Raw genomic sequence first — 13,984 nt, forward strand, 5'->3', positions numbered from 1 at the left:
AAGTGTGACAAACAGCAGACCAGTAAAATTCCAATAAATATTAATCGGGGTTGTCAGTTGCAACAATAGAAGCCAAAAGTGGCTAACTTAGGCAGAAATGAATTTATTAGAAGGATATTACATAGCTTATAGAAAAGAAGGGAAAATAGAAGAAGTAGGCTTGGAAAAGGAACAGCTAAGGAAAAAAAAAAAAAAAAAAAAGCTAGACAGCATTGATCATTTCTCTCTCCACAGTAGAGTCTGACTACAACACCACCACTGGACATTTGTTGCTTCCAGACTCTTGACCTCATTGTTGCAGCCCTTAATGGTTTCAAATTAAGTCTTTATAAGACTCCAGTGTCACAGGTATGAGCATCTTATTGGCCAAACCCTGGTTATTGGCCCATGGCCTGGATGATAGGAGATAGGAAGGGCAAATATTTGTCTCCCTTCAAACTTAAAAAAAAATTTTTTTAACGTTTATTTATTTTTGAGAGAGAGAGAGAGAGAGAGAGAGAGAGAAAGCAAGCAGGGGAGGGGCAGAGAGAGAGGGAGGCACACAATCAGAAGCAGGCTCCAGGCTCTGAGGTGTCAGCACAGAGCCTGACGTGGGGCTTGAACCAACAGACCACGAGATCATGACCTGAGCTGAAGTCGGACGCTTAACTGACTGAGCCACCCAGGTGCACCTCCCTTCAAATTTTTGTAACACAAGTTGGGCTTCTCCCTTCTACTGAGACCAATAAACGAAACCATTTCTCAAAATTAGAAGGGTGTTCAGACATGAGATGGCTAAAAAACCAATAAGGTACATTACCAAAATGAATAATAATAAACACAATAGCCAACATTCTTTGGGAGCTATGTATGTACAAACTCAGATATGGCTCAAAACAGCTGTATGAGGTATGTCCCATTATTAACCTGTGTGGGAGGCTAAATAATGCCCCCCAAAGATACCCACTTCCTAATCCCCAGAACCTTGTGCATGGCAAAAGGGTGAATATTATCTGTCATATAATGAAGAATTTTGGGGTGCCTGGCTGTCTCAGTCAGCAGAACATATCACTCAGGGGCATGAGTTCAAGCCCTACATTGGGCATAGAGCCTAGATTTAAACAAATGATAAAAATTGATCGGCATTTGTCTCTGTTATGCCAATTGTGTCTCAACAAGCTGTTAGAAAAATTTATTAATGCATGGTAAAATTGCTATGGAAGATAAATCTGACTTCACCATGAAGGTAGATTTGTGGCTGCCAGCAGTTCCAGACTCCTGTTAGCCACAATTTTTTTTTTTTCTTCCAGAAAGGAAAAGAGCATATTCCTCCCAACTTTGCTTTGAAGAATCTCAGGGAAAATGCTGATTAACCTTGTCTTGGGTTATACTCCCATCCTGTTTCCCAGGGAGATCACAGGTCTGTGATCAGGAAAGAGGAGCCTAAGAGCAACCTGGGACAATGAAAACAAGATTCTGGAAAAAAAAAAAAAAGAAAAAAGAAAAAAAGAAAACAAGATTCTGCTGCATTAGGGAATATATGCAGTGTGTATTTACAAAGATCAGTTCCCGGCCAAGCAGTGCTACAGGGGTAATGAACAGCCAGTATTCAATGCCAAGGGTACCACTAGCCAGCCGCGCGTCCAGAGCTCCACAACCACAGCAGGTGGTGTCCTTACCACCAGTTCCATTCTGCAAGTTGACTTTGGTTGTTTCTCATTGTGTAGCCCAGAATGTGATTCTTCTCTTCAGTCCTCTCATTAATTCTACTAGCTGCTTAATGTTCTTTTAATAAATTGCTTTTCTGCTTAAAATACCCAGAGTTGGTTTGGGTTGCTTTCAATTTAGAATCCTGATGGATGCAGATAAAGAAGACAAATTCTCCCTCTTGCGTAGGGCTTTTGAGCAAGATTTTCAGTTTAAGGAACACCCTCTGCGCTGACAGAGTATGGTGATAAGTGATAGAATGGATGCCTTGGTGCTATCAGATATCTTGTATTAGGGCATTCCAGATACAGACAAACACATATATGATATTTTTTAATGTTTATTTATTCTTGAGAGAGAGATAAAGAGAGAGAGAGTGTGTGAGCAGGGGAAGGGCAGAGAGAGAGGGAGACACAGAATCCGAAGCAGGCTCTAGGCTCCGAGCTGTCAGCACAAAGCCCACCCAACATGGGGCTTGAACTCAAGAACTGTGAGATCATGACCTGAGCTGAAGTTGGACGCTTAAGCGACCGAGCCACCCAGAGGCCCCTGTGATAATTTTTAAATTGAAGTATAGTTGACACACACAATGTTACACTAGTTATATAGTGATTGGATAAGTCTATTCTATGCTAGGTCTATTCCTTATGTTAATGCTCATCACAAGTATAGTTACCTTCTGTTGCTATACAACCCTATTACAATACCATTGACTATATTCTTTATACTATACTAGGTTTTTCTTTTATAAGATCCTAATAACAAAGTTTTCCTATATACGTCTCTAGGTATCCATCTATCTATCAATCATACATTTGGAATTATAGTAGATTCTCGGTAAATCAAAACTCTTCAATTTATAGTAGCCCTCTTTATCTCTGATAATTTTGTTAACTTAAATTCTATTTTGTGTGACATTAACATAACTATATGAACTTTCTTTTGGTTAGTTTGACCATATGCTTTTAGATGCTTTAAAAAAATCTTTTGTATACTTAATTTAAAAAAAGTTTTTTAATGTTTATTTACTTTTGAGACAGAGAGAGACAGATTATGAGTAGGGAAGGGACAGAGAGAGAGGGAGACACAGAATCTGAAGCAGGCTCCAGGCTCTGAGATGTCAGCACAGAGCCTGATGCGGGGCTCGAACTCATCAACTGTGAGATCGTGACCCGAGCCGAAGTCAGACGCTCAACTGACTGAGCCACCCAGGCACCCTTCTTTTGTATACTTTAAACTTAGATAATGTTATGTGTCAATTATATTTCTTAAAAAAAAATTTTAATGGTTATTTATTTCTGAGAGAGAGAGAGAAAGAGAGAGAGAGAGAGAGACAGAGCATGAACAGGGGAGGGACAGAGAGACAGAGGGAGACACAGAATCTGAAGCAGGCTCCAGGCTCTGAGCTGTCAGCACAGAGCCCAAGGTGGGGCTCGAACTCGAACTGGGAGATCATGACCTGAGCCAAACCTAGACGTCCAACCGACTGAGTCAGCCAGGTACCTCTATATTTCAATAATAAAAACCCCCAATTTTTCCCAGTTTCTTAATTTGGGGGTGTGTGTCTTCTTTAAATAGATTAGTTCATTTAGCCTTGGTTTACTCCTGTTTTCTCCTAGGGATTCCTCAGATAACCGTCAAGGTCAGTTATGCACTAAATAAGATTTTCTTTATATTTTGTCTAGTGTTTTTAGTTCTGATGTACTGAGTTTTCTGCAAAAAAATTTTTTTGTTTTAAGAGAGAGAGAGAGAGAGTGGGGGAGAGGGAACAGAGGGAGAGAGAGAATTTTTTTTTAATGTTTATTCATTTTTGAGAGAGACAGACAGACAGATTGTGAGTAGGGGAGAAGCAGAGAGAGGGAGACAGGCTCCAGGCTCCAGGCTCTGAGCTATCATCACAGAGCCCAACATGGGGTTTGAACTCACACACTGTGAGATCATGACCTAAGCTGAAGTTGGACGCTTAACCACCTGAGCCACCCAGGAGCCCTGAAAAAGAGAATCTTAAGTAGGCTCCACACTCTGTGAGGAGCCCAATGTGAAGCCCGACACAGGGCTTGATTCCCTGACCCTGGGATCATGACCTTAGCTGAAATCAAAAGTAAGACTCTCAAGCGACTGAGCCACCCAGGTGTCCCTCTGTGAATGGCTTATAGGTCTTTGTTTCATAAACAGAATACCTTTTTAAAAATTTATATTTCCTTTAGACATATAATGCTAAAACCGAGAAGGAAAGCTAACCTAATGGGATATTCATATTTGTAGTTTATCTAACATATTTAGGAGAGAATTCAGCATTTGGGAAACATGCTCCAGGGAATCTGGAAGAACATAATGAGTAACTTTATGCAGCCTAGATTATATTGCTTCCTGTTGAGTGGCCTGATACTCTGGGGCCTTGAACTATCCCACAGACTCTGCACACCTCTAGGGAACCACCTGCAGTTTTACCACCCGCTATGGATCACAATTCAGATGAAGAGCTGGGTGGCCAGAAGCTACAGAGATGTGTCCTGACACCTGCTGGTGGCTGAGGGAGCCTTCACTTGCTACAGGGGGGAACTGTTGATGCTCTTGAGTTCAAAAGTTAAACAAGCACTTACTGTTTCATACTTTGGTGTCATTGCATGGATACAAAGTGAAACAGAGTAGGTGACTGCTCTTGAAGAATTCATCATCTCAGGACATGCCCTTTAGCAGGGAGAGAGAAAGACATATACACAGATAATTTAAATACATTGTGGTAGGTGTTACAATGTGTGTAAGATAATAAAAAATATATACTTGTCTATCCCAAGTTCCTGGCACAAAGCTCCTAAAACCCTTGTAAATTCCTAAGTGATAAGGACACTAGGAATATCTTTTGTTCTATTGAGGCGACTCTGGGTGGGCTCCTGGATGGTTCCTGGATGGGGCTGGCCACCAGAAAGAACAAGCCTTTTGAAGCTTGGAATTTTCAGCCTTGCCCCTCCCATTTCTGTAGAGAGGGAAGGGAGTTGGAGCTTCCAGGTCGGTGAACCAACCGTGAATTTGGGAGGGTACACACCCCTTCTGTTTCCATGAGGACAGAGCTCCTGTGCTTGGGACTCTCTCAACTCTGGCTTGATGTATCTCTTCATCTGGCTATTCATCTGCATCCTTTATCATATCCTTTCATAAACTGGTAATGGTAAGTATTCCCAGGAGTGACCCACTCTAACAAAACTAATCAAACCAGAGGAGAGGAGTATGGGAACCTCTGATTTGCAGCCAAGTAGAACAGAAGTTGTGGGTGGGGCACCTGGGTGTCTCAGTCGGTTGAGCACTCTTTTTTAAAAAAATTTTTTTTTACGTTTATTTATTTTTGATAGACAGAGAGAGACAGAGCACAAGTGGGGGAGGGGCAGAGAAAGAAGGAGACACAGAATCCGAAGCAGGCTCCAGGCTCTGAGCTGTCAGCACAGAGCCCAATGTGGGGCTTGAACTCACAGACCGTGAGATCGTGACCTGAGCCGAAGTCGGATACTTAACTGACTGAGCCACCCAGTCACCCCAGTTGAGCACTCTTGATTTCAGCTCAGGTCATGATCCTAGGGTCTTGGGATTGAGCCCCTCTTAGGGCTCCACACTGAGCATGGATCCTACTTAACAGTCTCTCCTCCCCCTACACCTTTTTCTCTCTCTCCCTCTGCCCTCTACCCCCCTCCTAAAATTAAATTTAAACAAAAAGTTAAAAAAAGAAGTTGTGGGTAACGTGGGTACTGGTGATGGGCGTCTGAAGTGGACAGTCTTGTGGGACTGAGCCCTTAACCTGTGGGATCTGATGCTATTCCCAGGTAGACAGTGTCAGACACCCAGCTGGTGTCTCAGAGAATTGCTTGGTGGGGGAAGACCACATAGCTGGTGACCAGAAGTGTCAGAAGTGAAGCATCGTGTGTGAGTAGTAAAGGAGACACACAGGAAGGAAAGACTTTTCTCCCCAGATGATATGGTAAGCTCAGAGTACACGGAGATTAGTTTACCGTGTATCTCCACATGAGGAACTCTCTATAGCTCCCAGATTTACTGCTTTTCATTTTAACTACAAGAGTAGAGTCTTTCTGCCTCCAATGCAAATTTTTAGGAAAGGGAAATGAATTGGCCATCCCCTGATGGTCAAATGTCCTTCTCTGGTCCAATCACTATGACCAATGTTGGTCACAAAATACATATATGACAGCCAGTCCCAAGGGATGGTGTGGGTAACAGCAGTTCTCAGAGATTTGGTGCTGGGACCCTGGTGGCAGGGTACTTGGCCCTTGTCTTTCTGTACCACTCAAACCTGAATCAATCCTACCACCTTCTTTGCATAAGCAGCTAAGAGCTGCTGGAGGAAAAAGAGCCACACAAACATTTGTAGAAACTTCAAACGGAACTTCCAACTGGGAAAAGGTCCATGATGGTCGTTGGGTGGGGAGGGATGGTGTTAGGTGGGGTAGCATTGAAAAGACTGATTCGATGGCTCCAAAGGGACATGATCTTGGTGAATTCAACAAGTTCAGGGTCAGGCTCCGAATTTTGCAAGCTTAGAAACATGAGCATAACATCTCCGAATTGAGATTTGTAGGTACTGATTCACATTAACGAGGGTCACAAGCAACTGATATACAAATCCTAAATGAGAATTTATTAATTTACAAAGAATATTTAAGGGCATATCCTTCCCCAGCGCCTAGTACAATTGTTGCAGGATTTTTTACCACAATACCTGAGATTCGTTGTCTCACCACTTGGAAGAATGAAGAGGTGGACCCAAATGAGCAGCAGGCAAGTTTGTTACAATATACGATTAGAAAGAAAGAATAGTAGGAAAGCTCTCTTTACAGAGAGGGGTCATTGGAAAGTGAATGCCTGTGGACTATAGGCAAGGTTCCTCGATTTATAAGGTTCTGGTGCTCCCCCCCCCCACCCCCCCACTTCCCACCTGTTACTTCTCAGGTTCTATCCTTATTGGCTAGATAGCTTTAGGTGCTGGGTTGTCCATTCCTGATTGGCTGGTTTCCATTGTAGGAGGGGTGGTCTATGGCCATATCATTCCTTGTGGGTCATACATTTTATGGCCTACTACTTATTTTTAGTTAGGTCTTTAGTCAAATTCCTGAGGGAAACCTGAGGGGGGAGTAGATGGTGTTTGTTATATTCTTAAGGGGAACCTTAAGCCGGAGGGGGTTTGCTGTAGTCAGAAGCTCCCAGCATTGTTTCAAAGTACGTTTTTCCCACCCAGGGACCTCGGGTCCCAACATTTCCCTCTCTGCCTGTTTTATTCTATCTTTAATATACAATGAGAGTTATTCCCCAAATGCATTGAATGAATAATCAGAAACTGGTAAACCTATTTCACCAGGGGCCAAGATAGAACTAGTTTTTTTTTTTTTTTTGTAATTAAAAAAAATGTTTAATTTAATTTTAATTTGATTTTGAGGGAGAGAGAGAGAGAGAGAGAGAGAGAGAGAGAGAAGCTGGGGAGGGGCACAGAGAGACGGAGACAGGATCCAAAGCAGTCTCTGCCGTGTCAACGCAGAGCCCGATGCAGGGCTGAACTCAGTGAGATCATGACCTGAGCCCAAGTCTGAAGCTCAACCTAATGAGCCACCCAGGAGCCCCAGAATGCATTTGTCAGACAGAACCCGGGGGGCTTGTCACTAAATCTCTGCTGAGGGTCATCGAGTCACTGCACTCTGGTGTCCAGTACCAGATCTGGCTTCCGGCCACAGCACAACCAAAGACCACCCTGCTGAGGTCTTCCCCGTGGGGGCCGAGTAGGGAAGGAAACAGATGCAGACCTAGCGCAGGACGGTAGGACTCGGAGGAGGAACGGAGTTCAATGCCAGGGCCACAGAGAAAGAGCAGAGCCTGTCACAGGCTCCCTGGCTCAGTCCCAGGCAGACGGAGGGGAGGACTCATTCATCCAGGGCCAGCCCAGGAGTGAGACTGCAGAGCTGGCTGGCCCGGCCCAGGCCGGGTGTCAAGGCGGGGAGGGGATTTCCTCAGCCTCCCTCCCCCTGGGCTGGGCGGCTGGGAACCTGTTGGGACGATTTTAGTTTGGGGGAGGGACCAAGGAGCTCCTGGCAGGGCGGGAACTTCAGGGCAGGGGAGCCAGCCCCTTGGCCCAGGCGCCCTGGAACGCGGGGGTGCAGCCTGTCCCGGCTGGGACTGCCGTCGGCCTCCCGAGGTAAGCAGCGGGAGCTGGGACGGGTGGAGGGAGGCCCGCGGTGGGGAGGAGGCCGCGGGGCAGGAAGCGCCAGGGGGGTCAAAAAGGCCGGAGGCCGCGGGGCTCTTGCGGGAAGGAGCCGGCGTGGGGTACTCTCTTGGCAACCTCCCTCCGGGAGTATCCTTCTGGATGGCCGCTTGGGATCCTGCAACTTTCATTTTAAAAGTAACATGTTGAGGGGCGCCCAGCTGGCTCAGTCCGGGGAGCATGCGACTCTTGATCTCAGGTCGTGAGTTCGAGCCCCACCTTGGGTGTAGAGATTCCTTAAGTAAATAAATAAGCTTAAAATAAATAAATAAATAAATAAAAGTAGCATGTTGAGTCAGGAGTGGGGGGGGGGGCTGTGTCTGGCTTCTCCCCCAGGGACACGGTTGGCAGGGACCAGGTCACGCCACTCTCCTTCAAGGTTCTGGTCGATCACTGGCTCTCTCCCTTCTTCATGTTTCCCCCAGGAAGCAACCTCCCTCCCCACGTCTGTCCCCCAACTTTTTTCTCCCTCCAACCAAGCCAGTTGCTAGACCTCCTTCCCCACATTAGACACCACAGCCATGGGAAACAGCCTCTCCAGCTTCTTCCTGCTAGGCGCCTCCCCAACGTTATTTGTTTCCTCCTTCCTGGTACCGGTATCTGAGGGATTTTGCTCATTCATTTGTTATTATTCATTTGTTTATTCATCACTGTTTGAGCATATACCTGGATTCTGGGGGAGGGGGCACACAATCTCTGGGAATAGGAAAACAGGTATGTATTTCACACGCGTTTAATAATTATAAACTGGTGGGCAGCCTGGCAGAGTGGAAGATTATTTTGGGGTTGCTCAGACACTTGGATTCATATTCCAGCTCTCCTGTTCACTTCCTGAGCCCCGGCTTCCTCATCCCTAAAGTGGTGTTGTTATGACGGCAGGAGACAACGCATATCAGGCACCCAGCTGGGTGCCCAGGACGTAGTGGGGGCCTCAATAAACACCTGTGCTCTTTCCTTCTTTGGCTCCCTCCCTGCCCTGCTCCTCCCTACCGCCACCTCCCCTCTCTGTAGGGTTGTAAAGATCTGTGAGACAACCCCTGGCCTTGAAAGCACTTAGGCAGACTTGTAAACCTAGAATGGGTAGCGAAGGGGAAGGTGGAGATGGGAGAGGGAGGCTCAAAAGGGGTGGGGGTGGGACTGGGTAGGGAAGAACTGGACCAGGGCTGGGACTGCAGTGGAGGGAAAAGATGTTCCCAGCAGGCTCTCCTGCAGTTTCTGAATTTGCACTCACATTGAGCAAGTGATGGGAACTACCAATTCCTAAAACCAACTCTGCCTGGCCTCAGGCTAAGGGCTTTTAAATTAAAAAATAAATAAATAAACATTTTTAAAATGTTTATTTATTTTTGAGAGGGAGAGAGAGAGAGTGAGTAGGGGAGGGGCAGAGAGAGATGGAGACAGAATCTGAAGCAGGCTCCAGGCTCTGTGCTGACAGACCAATGCTGCTTGAACCCAGGGACTGTGAGATCATGACCTGGGCTGAGATCTGATGCTCAGTCCACACTGAGCCACCCAGACGCCCCTAAGGGCTTTTAAATGCATTATCTCATTGAATCATAACCCTGTTATGATATTATTATTATCATCCCCATTTTACAGATGAAGAAATGAAGATACTAACAGGCTAAGCGATTGCCTAAGGTCACATGGCTAGTAACTAATGGATCCAGAATTCAAGACTAGGTCAGACTCTAGACTCCATGCTCTTTGTTCAACTCCTTGTCTTTCAAGTTCCGCTGTATGGGAAAGAACAAAAGGACATGATCATTCTCCCAACTTCCTAGACACCAGTTTCTTAATTCCTGGACATCTCCTGCTCTGGGCTGCTTCGTCCCAGCGGGGAGGAGCACACCTCTTCCTGATTCATGAATTCATTCACTTATTCATCCATCATTCATTCAGTCAAGTGCTCTATTGGTCCCAAGAGGGCAGGGACCATGTCTGTTTGTTCACAGTTGTGTAACCAGCACTTTGTATATCCCTAATACAGAAGTGTTTGGGGTTGCCTGGGTGGCTCAGTCGGTTAAGCCTCCTACTTCAGTTCAGGTCATGATCTGACAGCACAAAGCTTGCTTGGGATATTCTCTTTCTTTCTGCCCCTGACCTGCTTGCTCTCTCTCTCTCTCTCTCTCTCTCTCTCAAAATAAATAAATATACTTTTTAAAAAATCAAAAAAAAAAAAAAAAAAAAAAAAAGAAATATTGCATGACTCCTTTGTGGCTAAATGGCTCCAAGAAACATTTCTTGATACATTCTGTGGGCTCCCTGATAGGGATTCAAAGATGAATAAAACTGAAGTCTTATCCTCAAGGCACTCACAGCCTTGTGGAGGAGATGGTGATAACACAAAGAAGACATGGTGCCCTAGACAGGAGCAGAGCCTGGAGAGGGAACTATGAGGGGCATTTAATCCTACCATGTTGGCTTTGTTCTCTACTGTATCCAGGGCCTAGCCAATGGCAGGCTCATGGTCGATGTTCAGTAAGGCTTTGCAGAGGAGGTGTTTAGGACAGGGTCTTGAAGGGGTTGTTAGAACTTCACCAGGTGAACAAATTGGGGAGGGAAGATTCTGGCAGAGAGAGATGCTCATGAAAAGGCTTAGTGCAGGGTGGGAGCTGGGATCGCTAGGGACTCAGTATGGCTGAAGCGGAGAGTATATATGGAAGAATGGCAAGAAATGAGGATGGATAAATAGGCAGGGCTCAGGTCATGAGCCTTGTCAAGGACACTAGATTTTATCCCAAGGGTATTGGGTAACTATTGAAGGGATTTAGCAAAAGGAGGACACCATCAGATTTGTATTTCAGAAGTGTGGCTGATGCATGGGGGTCACGGAAATGGCACCAAGATCTCTAGGCCTAACAGAGTTCCTACCTGTCTGAGCAAATGAACCTTTCTTTTTAGGATCTGGGTTAGGACTTCCTTCTTTGGGCTTCATAATGGTTCATGAAGGGCCTCCTAACTTGCCTTGTGTCCTGATCTACTGGTGCTTTGTCCTCAGCTGTTTGCTGGGTTACAGCCAATCCATTTTTTTTTTAAAGTTTATTTATTTATTTTGAGAGAGAGAGACAGGGCGGGGGGGGGGGGGGGAGAAAGAGAGAGAATGAATGGGGGAGGGGCAGCGAGAGAGGGACAAAGAGAGAATCCCAAGCAGGCTCTGCACTGTCAGCGCAGAGCCTGATGCGGGGCTCAAACATATGAACCGTGAGATCATGACCTGAGCCAAATTCAAGAGATGCTTAACTAACTGAGCCACCCAGGTGCCCCTGATCTATTCTTTCTAATAAAAGTATTGAAATATACAAATGATTTACATTTGCATAATTGGGAGCAAATTTTGGGGTATACTGCTTGCTAATTTGTGCTTTCTTACGTAAAGGAGAGAGAAGGAATTGTAGGTGGGACACCAGGAATTATATTAGGCTCTGAATATGCCCTGGAGTTTGTGTTAAATATGGAACTGGGGGTACGTGGGCATGGATAGCTTTCAGAGAATCAGTTTCCAGACCTTCAGATTCTATAGGTATTTCCTAACAGCAATCTGCTTGACTGGATTCTTTTAGGTTATCCTTGTGAACTCTCTTCCTCCCTTCCTTCCTTCCTTCCTTCCCTCCCTGCTTCTTCCCTTCCTTCCCTTCCTTTCCCTTCTGGCTTCCCTTCCCTTCCCTTCCCTTCCCTTCCCTTCCCTTCCCTCTTCATGTCCAATGTGGGGCTTAGACTCAAGACCCTGATATTGAGAGTCACATGCTCTACCAACTGAGCCAGCCAGGAGACCCTAACTCTGCTTTTGTTATTTCCCTTCTCTAGCTTTACTAGATTTGTCCTGAATCATTCTATGGTGCATTGCTTGGGGATTTAAAAACCAGGACAATTGGAGAATGCTTTGTTCCTGAGAGATTAGGTAAGATAAACTGAAGGGGTGGTGCCTTACTATAGACTCTTAGAATTTACTTTTCATTTGTTTTATTATTATTTTTTAAGTAAGCTCTACACCAACTTGGGGCTTGAACTCACAACCCCTGAGATTGAGAGCTGTGTGCTTTACTGACTGAGCCAGCCAGGCACCCCAGCAACCACAGATTTAATAAGTCACCCAAGGTCACAGAGCTATTAAGTGGCAGAATCAGAACTTGAACTCCAGAACCTCCCCTCTAGAATTTGTGCTTTTACCCATTATGCTACTCTACTTTAAATGTATGTGCCTTAGCTCTTTTTCTATTGTATCATAGAGTTAATTGGGACCTGAGTTAATTGTCATGGGGATATAGATAAACTCATTTGTAGAAATTTTAAAAATGAAGGTGGATTTTCTTACAGGTAGAGAATTATTCTGGTTTGGCAGATTGGTTTGACAGTAAGGCCTGACTTTAACAACTGGATTACATGGCAGACATTTTTCATAAATTGAATCAGCTAAATCTATAGCTTCAAGGTTTAGATGCATGTTTCTAATAAGACTATATCAGAAAATTCTCTTTTGGTATTTTTAAAAGATTTTATTTTTAAGTAATCTCCACACCCAACGTGGGGCTCGAACTCACAACCCCAAGATCAAGAGTTAACTTACTCTACCAACTGAGCCAGCCAGGCACTCCCCAGAAAATTCTATCTTGGAAACTATTTTAACTTGTGAAAAATAATTTTAGTCATTATCATAAAAATGTGTGAAAGGGTCATAGCTTTTTCAAAATCTGATGGGGGGGGGCAGCTGGGTGGCTCAGTCAGTTGAACCTCTCCCTTCAGCTCAGGTCACATCTCATGGTTTGTGAGCCTGAGCCCCGCATCAGGCTCTCTGCTGTCTGCCCAGAGCCTGCTTCAGATCCTCTGTTTCCCTCTCTCCCTGCCCCTCTCCTGCTCACGCATACTCACTCATTCTCTCTCTCTCTCTCTCTCAAAACTAAATAAACATAAAAAAAAAATCTAATGGGGATTCGTGAGCAAAACAATGTGAAGACTTCTGGCATATGGTATACATTACACATCACTGGCCATGTGCATCATGGTGGTGATGAGGTTCGTGGTCAGGACTCAGGAGCTGAAGTGGCTTGTCCGCAAGTAAGCGGAGGCAGAAGTGAAGCAAGATCAGGGTTTTCTGATTGCTGTGATTTCTATTACTCCATACTTCCTTCCTTCTCCATTTCTCGATGGCTTATTTAGCAAACTTTTACTGAGCACCTACAGTTGGAGTAAAAAATACATATTTTCTATTTTTTCTGCAGTTCATATTCGAGTAGAAAAGACAGACAATGAATAAACACATCAGATATTTTTAGATGGTGACAAGTGCTGGGAGCAAATAAGCTGAGGAATGTGATAGAATATCTGGGGTGAGCAGAGAGGTGGGTCAAGGAAGACTTCCTAGGGAGGTGCTCTTTGTTATGAAGGAGGTAGCCTTGTGTATATACATTAGGGTGTGTGGGAGGGGTGAAGGGGTGAGGGAGAAAGGTTTAGGTCAAGGGAACGGCAAGTGCAAAGACCCTGAGGCAGGAGAAAGCTTGGGGTGTTCCTGGGATAGAAAGAAGAACTTGTGGAAAACATTATGGAATTTCCTAAAAAAAATTAAAAATTGAAATGGCATGTGATCCAGTAATTCTTATTCTGGGTATTTACCTGAAGAAAATGAAAACACTAATTCATTTTTTTTTTACTGTTTATTTTTTTTATTTTGAGAGAGAGAGGAGCAGAGAGAGAGAGAGAGAAAGAGAGAGAGAGGGAGAGAGAGAATCCCAAGCAGGCCCCAAGCTGTTGGGGTAGAGCCTGACACGGGGCTTGAACTCATGAACCATGAGATCATGACCTGAGGCGAAATCAAGAGTCAGATGCTTAAGTGAAGCGACTGAACCACCCAGGCACCCTGAGAACACTCATTCAAAAAGATGCCCGCACCCCTATGTTTATTGTAGCATTATTTACAATAGCCATGATAGGGAAGTAACCTCAGGGTCCACCAGTAGATGAATGGGTAAAGGAGATGTGATATATACAATGGAATGCTATTCAGCCATAAAAAAGAGTGAAATCTTGCCGTTCGTAACAACGTGG

General features: G+C 44.8%; 1 protein-coding gene across 3 annotated transcripts in view; it reads left to right on the forward strand.

Moving 5' to 3' along the window:
• The first annotated feature begins 7,620 nt into the window (after positions 1–7,620).
• The window catches only part of RHBDL2 (rhomboid like 2), a 52,331-nt gene continuing 45,967 nt past the window's right edge, over positions 7,621–13,984 (forward strand). The window contains exons 1-2 of one of the 3 annotated variants that reach the window (XM_019430186.2): positions 7,621–7,876; positions 11,750–11,843. The gene's annotated coding sequence lies outside the window, so the exon portion shown is untranslated. The remainder of the gene's footprint in view (positions 7,877–11,749; positions 11,844–13,984) is intronic. The other 2 variants (XM_019430185.2, XM_019430188.2) reach the window with 2 other exon arrangements.

This window comes from Panthera pardus, unplaced genomic scaffold, assembly GCF_024362965.1.
Source record: "Panthera pardus isolate Hobbes unplaced genomic scaffold, ASM2436296v1 HiC_scaffold_11, whole genome shotgun sequence".
NCBI classification, from domain to species: Eukaryota; Metazoa; Chordata; class Mammalia; order Carnivora; family Felidae; genus Panthera; species Panthera pardus.